This window comes from Chiloscyllium punctatum, chromosome 51, assembly GCF_047496795.1.
Source record: "Chiloscyllium punctatum isolate Juve2018m chromosome 51, sChiPun1.3, whole genome shotgun sequence".
Lineage (NCBI taxonomy): Eukaryota > Metazoa > Chordata > Chondrichthyes > Orectolobiformes > Hemiscylliidae > Chiloscyllium > Chiloscyllium punctatum.
The window spans coordinates 24297402-24314206 of record NC_092789.1 but is presented as its reverse complement, the minus strand read 5'-3'; positions in this window follow the sequence as shown (position 1 = coordinate 24314206).

Below are 16805 nucleotides of genomic sequence, written 5' to 3'. Positions count from 1 at the left end.
GGACTCTGGTTTGTTAAGGTAAGTATTTTCTATTTCGTTATCAGTGACTGGTTAAAAAATTACTTTTTTGGTTTATCTATTATGGGTTTTTAGAAAAAGACTGTAGCAAAGAGGTATCAGAAAGTATTTTAAATCAAATTTATACAAAGTAAAATGAAATTAACGAAGCACAGATGTCTGGGTAGGTAATGTGCTGTAGCTGTATGATATGGGAGCTGGCTGATCCCATTGTGAACGGCAGTGACCACATCTGCAGTAAGTGTTGGTTGCTGGAAGTTCTCCGGATCAGATTTGATGATCTGGAATCTGAGCTTCAAACACTGCGGCACATCTGGGAGGCTGAGCGTTACCTGGAAGCTTTGTTTCAGGAGGCAGTCACACCTGGGAGATTAAGCAATTCACATTCAGTTAGTGATCAGGGCCATCAGGGTGTGACTGTAAGTGAGGCAGGTAGGGGGAACCTGAGTTCAGGAGTGCAAGAGCCACAGCCCTTGACCTTGTCCAACATTTATGAGATTCTTGCTCCCTGTATGGATGCGGAAAGGGGCTGTGGACAGGATGAGCCAGCTGACTATGGCACCATGATGCAGAAGGCCCTTCAAGAGGGGGGGGGGAGCAAAAAGACAAGTTGTTATTATAGCGTATTCCATAATTATTGGGACAGCTAGTATCTTATGCAAGCCGGATATGGAGTCTCGCATGGTGTGTTCCCTGCCCGGTGCCAGGGTGCGGGACATCTCCGACCGGCTTGAAAGGATATTGGAGCAGGAGGGCGAGGATCCATTTGTTGTGGTCCACGTTGGGACTAATAACATAGGCAAAGCTAGGTTGGAGGACCTGTTTGGGGATGATCAAGCACGAGGAAGGAAATTGATGTACACGTCCTCAAGGGTCATAATCTCAGGAGTAATGCCCAAGCCACGTGCCAATTGGCATAGGGGTAAGAAAATTAGGAAAGTAAACACGTGGCTAAGGAATTGGCGTGGGAAAGAGGGAATCCACTTCATGGGGCATTGGCATGAGTTTTGGAACTGGGGGGATCTGTACCGTTGGGACGGTCCCCACATGAACCGATCTGGTACCAATGTTCTTGCGAAGAGGATAAATAGGGTGGTCAGTAGGACTTTAAACTTCTGAGTTTGGGGGAAGGGAAAGTGAAAGCAACAGGGAGTATGGAAAGATAAGCGGCAGGATAGCATGTGTGCAGGCGGATTTAAACTTAAAGCAGGTTAGGAATGCAACAAAAAGGAAGGATAACTTAGGACATCTTATGACTTCCAATATCCCTAATGATAAGAAAGTTAGCATTAAGGCACTTTACCTGAATGCTCGAAGCATTCGTAACAAAGCAGATGAACTAATGGTACAGATTATCCTGAATGATTATGATGTGGTAGGCATCACAGAGACATGTTGCAGGGGGGTCAGGGCTGGCAGTTAAACATCCAAGGATTTTCAACTTATCGAAAAGACAGGGAGGAGCGCAGAGGGGGCGGGGTGGCCTTGTTAGTTAAGAACCTAATTAAATCCTTGGCACTTAATGACATAGCGTCGGATGATGTGGAGTCTGTGTGGGTGGAATTGAGCAATCACAAAGGCAAAAAAAAAATAATGGGAGTTATGTACAGACTTCCAAACAGTGGTTAGGACCAGGGGCGCAACATGTAATGGGAAATAGAGAAGGCATTTCAGAAAGGCAAGGTCATGGTGATCATGGGAAACTTCAATATGCAGGTGGACTGGTTAAGTAATGTTGCAAAGAAAGGGATCCAAAGAAAGGGAATTCATGGAATGCTGACAGGATGCCTTTTTGGAACAGCTTGTCATGGCGCCCACAAGACAGCAGGCTATTCTGGACCTAATGCTATGCAATGAACCAGACGTTATAAAAAATCTTAAAGTAAGGGAACACTTAGGAAGCAGCGATCATAATATGGTAGAGTTCAGTCTGCAGTTTGAAAGAGAGAAGGAAAAATCGGATGTAATGTTGTTACAGTTAAATAAAGGTAATTATGAGGGCATGAGAGAGGACCTGACAAAAGTAGACTGGAAGCAGAGCCTAGCGGGGAAAGACAGTAGAACAAAAATGGCAGGAGTTTGTGGGTATAATTTAGGACACTGTACAGATGTACATCCGCAAGAAAAGAAAGATTATCTTGGGAGGGATTAGGCAGCCATGGCTGACAAAGGAAGTCTGGAAATGTATTAAAGAAACAGAGAGATCCTATAAAGTGGCTAAGGGCACTGGGAAAACCGAAGATTGGGAAGGCTACAAAAACAAACAGAGGATAACAAAGAGAGAAATGAGGGCGGAGAGGATCAAATATGACGTTAGGCTAGCCAGTAATATTAGAAATGATAGTAAAAGTTTCTTACATAAGAAACAAACGACAGGTAAAAGTAGACATTGGGCCACTTCAAACTGATGCTGATAATGATGGGAGAGAAGGAAATAGCAGGAGAACTTAATAAGTACTTTGCGTCAGTCTTCACAGTGGAAGACATGAGTAATATCCCAACAATTAAAGGGAGTAAGAGGTCTGAGTTTAGTATGGTTGCCATTAGAAAAGACAAAGTGCTAGAAAAGCTAAAAGGTATTAAAATTGATAAATCTCCTGGCCCCAATGGGCTACATCCCAGATTTCTGAGGGAGGTGGCTGAGGAAATAGCGGAGGCGTTGGTTGACATCTTTCAAAAGTCACTGGGGTCAGGGAAAGTCCCGAATGATTGGAAGATCGCTGTTGTCACCCCCTTGTTCAAGAAAGGAACAAGACAAAAGATGGAAAATTATAGGCCAATTAGTCTAACCTTGGTTGTTGGTAAAATTCTAGAATCCATCATTAAGGATGAGGTTTCTAAATTCTTGGAAGATCAGGGTCGGATTAGAACAAGCCAACATGGATTTAGTCAGGGGAGGTCGTGCCTGACAAACCTGTTGGAATTCTTTGAAGAGGTGACAAGTAGGTTAGACCAGGGAAACCCAGTGGATGTGGTGTATCTAGACTTCCAAAAGGCGTTTGATAAGTTGCCACACGGGAGGCTGCTGAGCAAGGTGAGGACCCATGGTGTTCGAGGTGAGCTTCTAGAATGGATTGAGGATTGGCTGTCCGACAGAAAGCAGAGAGTTAGGATAAAAGGTTCTTTTTTGGAATGGCAGCCGGTGGCAAGCGGTGCCCCACAGAGTTCAGTGTTGGGGCCGCAGCTATTCACATTATATATTAATGATCTGGTTGAAGGGACTGGGGGCATTCTAGCGAAGTTTGCCGATGATACGAAGTTAGGTGGACGGGCAGGTAGTACTGAGGAAGTGGGGAGGCTGCAGAAGGATCTGGACAGTTTGGGAGAGTGGTTCACAAAATGGCTGATGGAATCCAATGTGAGCAAATGCAAGTTCTTGCACTTTGGAATAAAGAATACAAGCATGGACTACTTTCTAAACTGTGAGAAAATTCATATAACCAAAGTACAAAGGGATCTGGGAATGCTAGTCGATGATTCTCTGAAGGTAAACATGCAGTTTGAGTTCGTGATTAAAAAAAGCAAATGTGATGTTGTCATTTATCTCAAGAGGGTTGGAATATAAAAGCAGCAATGTGCTACTGTGACTTTATAAAGCTCTGGTTAGGAACCATTTGGAGGACTGTGTCCAGTTTTAGTCCCCACACCTCAGGAAGGACATACTGGCACTGGAGCGTGTCCGGCGGAGATTCACACGGATGATCCGTGGAATGGTAGGTCTCACATTTGAAGAACGGCTGAGGATCCTGGGATTGTATTCATTGGAGTTTAGAAGATCAAAGGGAGATCGAATAGAAACTTACAAAATAATACATGGCTTGGAGAGGGTGGACGCAAGGAAATTGTCTCCATTAGGCGAGCAGACTAGGACCCGTGGACACAGACTTGGAATTAGAGGGGGTAAATTCAGAACAGAAATCTGGAGACATGTCTTCAGCCAGAGAGTGGTGGGCCTGTGGAATTCATTGCTGCAGAGTGCAGTGCAGGCTGGGATGCTAAATGTCTTCAAGGCAGAGATTGATAAATTCTTGATGTCACAAGGAATTCAGGGCTACGGGGAGAATGCGGGTAAGTGGAGTTGAAATGCCTATCAGCCATGATTTAGTGGCGGAGTGGACTCGATGGGCCGAATGGCCTTACTTCCACTCCTATATCTTATGGACTAACCCCTGAAAATAATCGTCTAAGCACGTCATATGATTGACCTATTTTTAATGCCCTTATCCACTTATCAAAATTACTGCGTTTGATCCTTTCAAACGCAATGTATGTGTGACTAGGGTCACTGGTTAGACTATTTAAGCATTATCTGTGGCCCTTTGACACATGGTCCTATGGTTTTCTTCACGTTCTCACGTCCCCAGATACCTCCACGGGCCGTGATGCAAACACCTCAAAAGCGCTACGTGACAGCTTTGTTTGGATCAACAGAATCCATGGGGTCTCTGTTTTACCATGTTTGGACTTTTTAAGCAGATCCCTACCAGAAATTTGATTACGATGTGTTTGGACATCTTTGCTACCTTCTTCACTAAGCCTATCTTTTACATTCATCTTCTTTCTTTTAGGCCGACATCCAATGAAAGTGCATTTTTCTGACTTTAAACCTCCCTCTCTCGCTTTCTCTTCTCTCATTTTCCCCTTCTTCTGTTTTTCTCCCTTTCTTTGCTCTCTTTCTCTAGTTCTTCTTCTCGGGCCTTTCTCTACTTCACTTTTTTTGTTTTGCGAAAGTGATACTATGCATTTCCTTCTATTCTTCCTGGAAAACTCATAATTCTTCTCTTACCACTGCTTTTCAACGACATTCAAAACCTTTGATTTTCTTTCCATGTTTAAGCTGCGACATCTGCAATTGAATTCTAGCTATTTCTAAATCTTCTGATATTATTTCCATCAAATGTAACTGCGAAGGTGTTGCTATAATTACCACGTCGTTCCTCACAGTCGAAGACAACTCCAACTCTAGCTTGTCTGCCATTTCCAGCAGGTTTGACTTGCTCGTTTTTTTTTCAAAATACCCAAAGTCACTTCTTACACCACCAGAAAACCCCAAGTGACTGAACAACGGTTTATGACACCAGTGATATTTAAACCAACAGAATTCAAACCCGAAACTAAAGGCATTAAAAGACACCATTTGCTGGCTTTAAGTCCCACAACCCTAACCCAAATTGGAATTATTGAATTAATCACGAAAAGAGCCCCCAATCCGTTGTGATCCCGGACAAAACTTGCCAAAAACATTTTGAGAAGGAAACCGAATCTTAAATTCTTTTTATTTTAAAGACTGATACGAAAACATATTCCACGTGTGATGCAGCTGTTCAAAACATTCGCCTTTCAACAAAACGGAATTTATTTAACCAGTCCAGTTGAAACACACATAAAAGAAAGCGGAGTTTAAAATAACTTACCAATTGGAAACTTTACTGAAACAAATCTCGTTCCTCAAACATTCAATAAAAAACGCTCCTTGGATAAGTGTAAATTCAAACGCAGGTTCTTACAGGCAGGAGAAATTTCAGAGAGAAACGTCAGCCGGGAACTATCTGCTGTAGCTTGAAATCTTTCTTGACTGCAACAGTGTCTGCTCCAGCAAAAGCAAACGCTTCTCAGTGTCACAAGTAAACCAAAATACGGAAATCAAAAATACTCAACTAGGAGAATTGGGTACTCCACTGCCTTTGACAACGTCGAAGTGTCAGCGCCTCTGCAATGACAACCTCTCTTGAAAGCATTTTGTCAAAATATCCTTTGTGAAAGTGAAAACGTCGTCATATCAGTGACAAACAATAAGATTTGTATAAATTAATACATGCACACTACGACTGTTGCTTAAGCAAAACGTGTAAGAAAAGTCATAGTTTTAGTAAACATTTTCTTTGCACTTCCTGGTGTCTCCATATCTCTGCTATATGGGAGAAACGGTCGAGATTTCATTTCATATGTATTTGTCAATCACCATGTGTTGTTATCAACATTACATTACATTGATGTAATGTACGCTAGTGCATAAAACAATCCCAAAAAGCAATCAACAAGAAGACATTTCCATAAATTGAGACATTTTGATGTTTGTGCCCTGAAATGTATTCATCTGCTGTGAAACCTATAATTTGCGCTGGAAGGTGACAGAACGAGGCCAGTGAAGTTTTATGAGAAAGTTGATAATCTCGTATTATTGCAGCGGAGTAGTACGCTCCAACCAGAGATTCTCGGCTCTTCTTGTTCCCTTCTCTTTTGTCTGCAGTTGCTCCCTCACGCGTGTCAATCTGGCTTCTCTGCAGCTCATGGCGGGCCCCGACCTGGTATCCAGGCGACTCCCAGCTTGTTGTCTTATGCTTTGTTGACTGGTCTCTCGGCAGTTCATGTTTGAACCTGGCCTGGTCTCCCGGCGGCTCGCGGTGAGTTCCGGTCTCGTCCAGTGAGTAGTCTTAGTGGTTCCACGCCTGGTCTCACGGTGATATATCGGGCTGGTCTCTCTACAGTTCACGGTGGTGTCTCCGTTACACGTGCACGTGGGTCCTGCTCGGGCATGTTGCTGAGACACGGGGGGTGATCCGACTGGTGGTAGTTTCAACAGGAGTGATGGTATCTGTGGCAATTGACATCCACAACAGAGAGCAGAGCGAGAGAATCAGAGGACTCATCAAAGTCTGTTGACGTTTAATTTGTTCATCTGATATCTTCATCTAATCTATGAAAAGCTTAGATGTAAGGTATTCCAAGTTTGTTTATTTTTTTGTCATATTCTATCAAGTAATATTTCACTTACTAAATCTACATTGGACTGAAGCTTTCTCTTTAACCCAGCGAGATTGTCGGTTCAGATGAGGCCATGCATGGGAACAAGACACAATATTCACTGTATTACTTATGTCTTTGCTTGACTGCACATGACAACAAAATAAAAATAAAATAGTCGATGTTTCGGCACTAAATAGAACTGGAGTTGTTTTGCGACAATAAACGTGACATGGCCATGCAAGATTGAGATAACGGCCTATGTTATGAGAGTGATGCAACAGCTGAAATTACTGTAACATAACCACAACGTTCTTGCGCTCAATGTTTTTTTAAGAGAGCGACTTCAGCCCCTCAGTCATAGAGTGAAAGGGCATCAGGGAAGGCGGGAAGTGGAGTTGCTACCACAGCCAGTTAATCCATGATCTGATCAAATTTTGGAACGGATATGTGAGCAGGACGACTTTCATTGGTTTTATCTCAAGCAGTTGTGCTTTAATTTGAGTACACAGTTTTACACTATCGAACGGTAATTTGGTCGAATGTGCCCCGGAATAAAATCAAAGCACTTCATTCCACATTGAACCTATATGATAAAAGTTTGCTGGCGTGGATAGAACCGTGGGTTTGAGATTATAATTAGATCAGCAACGATTTTAAGGAATAAAAGTGAAAGCTGGCGTTATATCGTGTTAAACTCACGATATAATATTACATATGTTTATGAAGCACTTTATTTTAATTCACGCAAATACTGCTGTATCCCTTTTCAAGTTATTAATGGATTTAATTTCCACACCATTTCACCCTTTCTGTACAAGTTATTTTTCCCTCATCTCCAGGCTTTTAATTTTTTTCCACTGCACACTGGCTGTGATCAGCCAGATCGGAATAACTCCTCTGACATGATTCTGATCTTCAAGTTATGCATTTTTCAAAATACACCCGCACTACTGCTGTGGAGCCATGTTGACAGGGAACCAGTTTTCGGCTGATCCTCATAGGGGAAAATAACTGTGCTTCTCTGAAAGTAACTGTGAAGGTGATAGTACGGATCAAACATAATAGAATAGGAAGAGGCAGGAAAGCACTCCACCTCTCACGGTGCCCAACTGCCCCTCAAAGTATTAGTGGATATCGCATTTTCACTCTCCAACGACACACGGTCCTGCCTTCTATCAGTGATTTTCAAGATATGGCTGCTGACACTCGAATAGAAGTATTCACCATCTACTCTGTTGAAAGTTTGAATGATTTTAAAATGTGGAATTTCTGTATCCGGAAGTGTATGTATATATGCGGAGAACTCCTTATACTCTGAAATAACAACTACAACAAGATACTCGATTCATATAGAACACAAATAAGATAAGAGCAAAGCAACTTCCAAATTGTCCAAGTCAAAATTTCCCAGAGCATATCGGCACAATATAATTCAAATTAATGTGTCTTCTTCTCTTTTCCAATTAGCACTACCAGGTGTGGCCGGGCGAGCAGTCCAATATATAGAGTTTTCGATGATTTTCGTGAAAAAAGAACTTGGACTAAAATATGTGGGGCAACTAAGGCGAGCCTTGACCAAAGTGACTACTCTATTAAACATACTGCAGAATCCAGACCAGTTGCACCTACCAGCAGGAAGTTTGTTAGTTAGGTGCTATTTTCTCATATGAGATCCACATCAGTTTAGTTGCCATTGTGCTTTGATTGAAGATGGTTGGACCTGTAGTCACCACCATTATTTTTGTGATCTATCATGCTTGTGTTCAGGATCAAAAGGAGGAACTGTGGTTGGACCGGCTGCTCAGAATTATAAACTCTATTATGGATATGGTGGTAAACGGGCAATTACTAAATCATGCTAGGCAACTAAGGCGAGCCTTGACCAAACCAACTCTGCTAGTATACATGCTGCATAATCCAGTTAAGCTGCAGCTACCAAGAGACAGTTTGCAATCTACCCTATCGTTGCAGATTTAGCATACACACCAGAATCTGGGTTCGAATGGAATCAATGGAATGTCATCGTCAGAATGGATGTACATCAATGCTTATAGCAGACATAGGGGCGCAGCACACTCTTCTTTGAAGGAAACTACGTGCACCCAGCACCTACAAAAGGACCAGAGTGCCATCAAAAAGCCGATGTTTTTTTGAGTCCAATTAACCAGGTTGATCGAGCCCCATTGATTCATTGGTGATGGTGAAGACTTTCGCAAAAGAGCGCAACGACCATGGAGTATAAGAATTAGGAGCAATCCATGGTCGGGGCAGTAAATTGGGAATAACCACCGAGGAGAAATGGCACCTGAGTTCTTCGGCAGAACACCAAACACAATCACGATATGGCCCAAGTCCTAGTTTTAATGTGGTGGTATGTGATCATAGAATTCTTGCAGTGTGGAAAGAAGACATTCACCCCAAAAAGTCCACATCAACCTTTTGAACAGTATTCCACCTAGACCCGTTTTGCTTCCCCATTATTGTATATTTCCCATGACTAACGTTTCTAACCGACACACTCCTGAACACAATGGAGAGTTTAGAATTTTATTAAATTCCCGACAGTGTGGAAATAGTTGCTTTGGGCCAACCAGTCCACGCCGAGCCTCCAAAGAGTAACCCACCCAGACCCATTTCTTTTTTACGAATGCACCTAGCACTGTGGGCAATTTAGCATGGCCAATTCACACGACCTGTGACTGTATTCGAAATAAACAAACAATTAGGAAGGCCAATGGAATTTTACCCTTCATTGTTAAAGGGATTGAGTTGAAGTGCAGAGAGATAATATCGCAGCTGTATAAGGTGCTGGTGATTACTTGAGAAAGGATGTACTGGAATTGGATGGGATGCAGAGGAGGTTTACTCGCTTGTTTCCGAAGTTGAGGGTGTTGGTTTATGAGGAGACACTGCGTAGATTTGGATTATACTCATCGGAATTTAAAATAATGAGGCGGCATCTTAATTTGTCCTTAGTCCACGGAAAGATCAGCCATGTACTTATTGAATGGCGCAGCAGGTTTGAAGGTACAGACAGTCTACTCCTGATCCTGATTATTATGTTCTTAACTTCTTGCAAAGTCTCAAAATACATTAGAGTTATTGAAGTGCCTACATTTTGTTTATGCGGGTGCACCCATGTTGGAGATGCAGTAAGTAAATTTTTCCTACCAAGTTTCCACAACCAGACACGGCAAATTACTTGAGAAGCCTTAATTTGATAATAAATGAATGAATGCTGTTTCAAATACTATGGTCAACTCGATTTGAAAAAAAAAAGCAATTGGGAGAATTCTCAACAGAGACCATGAAAAAAAACATTTGATCCCGTCACGAGCATTACTGGCCAATCTGTTGAGTCTACCTTGCATATTATTTAAAGCCCATTCGCCACCACTTCCTGCATCTGCAGGGAAATGCCACCACATGACACACATTTCCTTCTCTCTTGTCACCCTTCCAAAAGTACCATTCCCTCCGTAGCATCCTCACCAATTCCTCATGTAATCCCGACAATACCTCCCATGGCGCCATGACACCTTTCCCTGCAACCTCAGTATGTGTGGACCCAAACACACCTTGCACGTGAAGCGCCGCTTTACCGGTGCTGAGCTCAGTGTGGTATTCTTGCTCATACTTTAGTGCCTTCTATCTTGCAGAAATAAAGCATAGACTGTTTGACGACTTCTAGAACACAAACATTATCCCTGCATTACAAAATCCCTGAGTTTTCCGTTGGCTGCTCCTTCAACACATCACATTGTCCCCTTCTTACCACTTCCGTCAAAAGTTTGTTTCAGTTCATCAACAGTCCTCCTCTATCCAATAGAAAGAAGACCCCGCGAGGACGATTGTTATTTAACGCTTTTTTTTGTTGAGATATATTTTAATTGACATTTATTCAATCTCTCCAGGTAAATTACAGCAGAGGAGAAAGAGGTTAGCGCAGTTACATGTTCCTCCTTTAGGAAGTGGGAGCTACAGGACAACATTGTTGCGCCTGCTGACTTCGTCAGCGGGAAGTGCATCAAACTCCAGCTCGTTAGAGACCGCATTAGGAAACTAGATTTGGAGCTGGTTGAACATCGGATAATTTGGGAGGCTGAGGGTGTGATGGTGAGGAGTGATAGGGAGTTGGTCACACCTATGTTACAGGTAAAAGTTGGTTCAGTAACCCTCAACAGAGTGAAAGAAAATAGCAAATATTGCATAGAGACCCTGGTAGTCTTACCCTCAATAATAAGAATACCGTTTGTATCCTATCGGGGGCGTGACCTACCCACAAGTGTAAAGCCACGGCGGCCAGGTATATGACACTTAGCCTGGTTGTGTGACTAAGAAGGGAAGAGCGAAGAATCGGAGAGCAATAGAAAAAGGCATTCAAAATTGAGATGAGTAAACAGGAAATACTGTGGTCTGAGTGAGACTCCTGAATGGTTTTGCCTTCCTGCTGCCAGGGTCAAGGATGTCTCTGATCGCATTTACAGGGTTCTAAAGAGGGAGGTAGAGCAGCCAGAAGTCGTGGTACACATCGTGACCCAACGACAGAGGTATTTAAAAGGAAGGAAAATCAAATAAAAACGTAAATAGGGAATTAGGTTGGAAGTTTTCAATAGGACACCAAATGCCAACAGAGGGAGGGAGGAGCAGATTACGAGGCAGATATTGGAACAGTGTAGAAGTAACATCGTTGTTATAATTGGTGATTTTAACGTCTCTCATAATGATTGGAACCTACTCAGTTCAAATAGCCTTGATTGAAATCTTTTCAGGTATTTGCAGGAAGGGTTCCTGGTGCTATGTGTAGGTAGGCTGGAGTAGAGGTCGGGCTATATTGGATTTGCTGTTTGTCAACGAACCAGGCCAGGAGTCGGACCTGTCGGTGGGAGAGCACTTTGGTGATAGTGATCACAACTGCATGACCTTTACTCTTCTCATGGAGAGAGAAAGGAGCAGATGGGATCAGCAAGTATTTAATTGGAGAGCGGGAATTACAAAGCGATTAGTAAAGAACTGGGGCATCTAGAATGGAAATCAATGTTCTCAGGCAAATGCATAACAAAAACGAGGAATTTGTTTTGAAAGCACCGGCTGAATATGAAGGACAGGGGTGTCTATCGGAGTGAGGAAAGAAAGTGATGTGAGGTTGAAAGAACATTGGTTAACAAGGGATGTGGAACATCTCTTCCAGAGGAAGAAGAAGGTTACTTAAGGTTGAGGAGGAAAGGGTCAGGCGGGGCTTTCGAAAATTACAATGTAGCCAGGAGAGGTCATCATTTTTTGGGAGGAGAGAGAGAGAGAGCAAGAGAGAGAGAGAGAGACCATGAAAGAGGACCGGGGGCTGACAGGAAGGCACATTTTCCCAGATAAAGGTGTCTTACCTCGAGCGTCAGAAACTTGCATTTTTCGGGAGAAGTGGAACACAGAGAGTACCAAGGGGTGCTGGGATGGAAAGTCTTCCCAGTAAATAGGGACTTACCTCGAGAGTTAGTGGCCCTCATTTCCAACAGTGACCGGAACGGTGAGGGCGACGTGCTGAGTGCGAGCAGTCAAATTGCCCTCTGGGAACGTGAAAGAAACAATATGTTTTTGAGGAGTAGATAGACGGTTTTGTAGGCGAAAACGAGGCTCCCGAATGGTATATAAGCACCTATGATATAGGTTAAAAAATGGATTGAAATCCTACAAGCAGCATTTAGAGAGTTTGAAGCCAAGTTAAAAGTGAAGAGCTCAGAGGTAGTAATCTGAGGATTGCTCAACTAAAGAAGACAGTGACTGTGTGACGAAACAACAGAGAAAGAGGAGGAAGGCAGTGCAGGTGTAAACAGATAAAGCGTTTTAGATACTCTTGGGCGTCACACCTCACAAGGGAAAAGCAGTATAAGCCACGTTCAAAGTACCATGGCGAGCTCTGCTGCGCAGACGAGAAAAAAAAAGAGTGGAAGTGTGATAGTCATAGGGGACTGCAAGGGGGAATCGATAGGTAGTCCTTGGTTCGAAAACGAGACTGCTGAATTACGTGTTGCTTCCCAGGTGCACGGATCAGGGACGTCTCAGATCGACTGCAGAACATTCTGAAGAGGGTGGACAGCAGTAAGTTGTCGTGGTGAATATAGGCAGCAATGATACAGGTGAAAAAAGGGGTATGGCCCTGCAAGCAGACTTTCGGGAGGTAGGAGGCAGGTTGGAAAGTAGGACCGCAGAGAGAGTAATCTCAAGGTTGCTAATAGTGCAACACGCTCGTCAGAGTAGAAATGATAAAAAGAATCAGCTGGATGAATGCAAAGCTTGAGATATGGTGCAGGAGGGAGGGGTTTATATTTTTGGGACTATGGGATGGATCCTGAGATTGTTGGGACGTTTAAAAACTGGATTGGTCTACGATGAACGGAAAGTGACTGCTTGTGTGAGGTGCATTTATTATAATGCCAGAAGCGTCATAGATAAGTTTGAAGAACGTGGGCTGGAATTATTACCTGGGAGTATGATGTTAGTGTTATTACAGAAGAGTTGAATAGGTATTTTGGATCTGCCTTCGTTGTGTAAGACATAAGCAATCTCCCAGATGTAATAGTGGCTAAAGGTCCTCGAGTAATGGATGAACTGAAGGGAAATTATTCGGCAACGCTGGATGGACTGTTCGGTCAGAAGGCTGATATATCATCCGGACCTGATTATCTGCATCCCAGGGTACGTCAGGAGGTGGCTCTACAAATCATGGACGCATTGGTAATCATTTTCCAATGTTCTGCAGTTTTAGGATCAGTTCCTGCGGATGGGAGCGTGGATAATGTTGTTCCACTTTTCAAGAAAGGAGGCAGATAGAAAACAAGGAATTATAGACCAGTTAGCCTGACGTCAGTGGTGTGAAAGATGCTGGATTCAATTACAAAAGATGAAATTACGACTCATATGTATAGCAGTAACATGGTAGGTCAGAGTCAGCATGGATTTTCAAAGGGGAAATGTTGCTTGGCTCATCATCTGGATTGTTTTGAGGATGTAACTATGGAGATGGACAAGTGAGAGACAGTGGACATAGTGTACCTGGACTTTCAGAAAGCCTTTGATAAAGTCCCACATCGGAGATTAGTGAACAAAATTAGGGCACATGGTATTGGAGCAAAATACTGATTTCGATTGAATATTTTCTGGTCGACAGGAAGCAAAGAGTAGTGATGAACTGGTCCCTTTCATAATGGCAGGTGGTAACCAGTCGTGTACCACAAGGCTCGGTTCTGGGACCGCAGCTGTTTAGAATATATATTCAAGGTGTAGATGATGGTACAACAAGTAATATTAGCACTTTGGCTGAAAACACAAAGCTGGGTGGCAGGATGAAACGTGAGGAAGATATTATGAGAATATCGGGTGATTTGGACAGGCTAGGTGAGTGGTCAGAAGCATGGCAGATGCAGTTTAATGTGGATAAATGTATGGTTATCCACTTTGGTGGCAAGCACAGGAAGACAGGTTACTATTTAAATGAAATTAAGTTAGGTAAAGGGAAAGTACAAAGAGATTTCGGTGTACTTGTACAGCAGTCAATGAAAGCAAGCATGCAGGTACAGTAGGCAATGAAGAAAGCTAATGGCATGACGGCCTTCAAAACAAGAGGAATTTAGTATAGGAGCAAAGAGGACGTTCTGCAGCTGTACGAGGCCCCGGTGAGACCACACCTGGGGTATTGTGTGCAGTTTTGGTCTCAAAATTTGAAGAAGGACTTTCTGGCTCTTGAGGGAGTGCAGCATAGGTTCACAATGTCACTTCCTGGAATGGCAGGACTATCATCTCTTGAAAGATTGGAACGATGAGGCTTGTATGCACTTGAGTTTGCATGGATGAGAGGGGATCTGATTGTGACATATAAGATTATTGAAGGATTAAACACTCTGGAGGCAGGAAGCATGTTTCCACTGATGGGTGAGTCCAGAAGCAGAGGACACAGATTAAAAATAAGGTGCAGGGCATTAACAACTGAGTTGAGGAGAAACATCTTCACCCAGAGTATAGTGGATATATGGAATACTCTGTCCCAGAAGACAGCAGAGGCCAAGTTTCTGCATACTTTCAAGGTAGAGATGGATACAGCTATTAAACATATTGGAATCAAGAGTTATGAAGATAACGCAGGATTAGGAAACTAATTGGGTATGATCAATCATGATCGTAATGAATAGTGATGCTGGCTCGAAGGGCCAAATGGCCAATCCTGCACCAATTGTCTATTGTCTATTACTGAGAATGGTAAAGGAAGGATATCATTAGCAACTAAGCATCCCAGCATTTCAGTGCTCAGGCTGGATATAGGGGTTGGTAAAAGGGAAGGAGGATTTGCACTACTGGTCAGAGAGAATATCACAGCTATGCTGAAGTAGGGCACAATGGATTACTCGAGAAGTGAAGCAATGGGCAGAGCTCAGAAATAGGAAAGGTGCTGTGACAATGTTGGGTCTGTACGACAGACCTCCCAATGGTGAGCGTCAGTTCGAGGAAGAAACATGTAAACAGGTTATGGAAAGACTGAGGGATGACAAGCTGGTGGTGATAGGAGACTTTAATTTTCCCAACAATGGCTGGCATCCACTTAGTGTCAGAGTTCTGGAGCAGAATTGGAAAGGAGCATCGAGGAGTGTTGCTAAAGCAGTACGTAAATAGTCCAACTTGGGAAGAAGCCACACTGGAACTGGATTTGCAGAATAAGACTAACCAGATTGTGGAAGGTTCAGTCGGGGATTACTTTGGGAATAATAATCACAATTACAAAAGTTTTTGAATACTCATGGCCAAAGATGATAGTGGTCCCTAAGGAAGAGTGCAAAACTGAGGGAAGGGCAACTATATCAAAATTCGGCAGGAGTTGGGGAACGTATTTTGGGAGCAGCAGTTTTAAGGTGAATCCACATTTGACGTGAGGAACATTTTCAAAGAGAGGTTGATTAGACTGCAGAGGAAGCATGTTCCTGTCAAAACGAGGGTTAAAAATTGCAAAGATGAGGGAACTATGGATGAGAGGTGAAATTGTGAGACAGGCTAAAAGGAATTAGGAAGGCTTCATAAGGTATTGGCGACTGAAGACAGATGAAAATTTGGAAGAACATATGGAATTTTGGACCAATCTGAAAAGAGGAATTCAGAGGGTTAAAAGGGGTCATGAAATATCTTTAGCACACAGGTTTAGGCAAAATTGTAAGGCATTTTATTCATATGTAAGGAGCAAGAGTGTAATTTGAGAAGGGTTGGCCTTCTCAAGGACAAAGGACGAAACCTAAGTGTGGAGTCAGAAAATATCGGTGAGATCCTTAATGAGTGCTTTGCATGTGTACTCACTGATGAGAAGGACATGACAGATGTTGTCGTTTAGGATACGTATTTGATTACTGTTGGTCAGGTCGGCATCAGGAGGGCGGAAGTGCTGGTTTTTAAAATGCATTCAGGTGGGCAGGTCCGCCTGTCCATATGTGATCTATTCCACGTTACTGAGGGAAGAAAGAGTGGAAAAAGCTGGGGCCTGAACAGATACCATTGCAACATTCTTCAACACGTGTGGTACACTGGAGGATTGGAGAATTGCGAGTGTTGCAAGACCTCACAGTGATCTATAGTTAGCTCCATTGGCCAACGCGTGTCTCTCTTCCCCAGATAATGAATGTCTAGCTGAAATTTCTGATAAAACTTCTCACTGTCCACAATACGGCCTCATTTAATCTTAACAATCATGCGTTCTAAATTCTAATCCAAATCATTGATATTGATAACAAACAATAATGAGCCAATCACCATCCCCTCAGGGACTTCTCGAGACACAAACCACCAGTCCGACAAGCATCCTTGCACTATTACCCCCGCTTCCTACCATCAAACCAATTGTGTAACCAATTTGCCAGCACTCCCTGTGTTCCACGCCATCTAACCTTCCAAATCAGCCTACCATGTGGAACCTTATCAAAGGCCTTTTTGAAACCCATACCGAACATGTACAACGCCCTTTCTTCGTCAACCCTGCTGGATTATTGATGCTGGAAGAGCACAGCATTTCA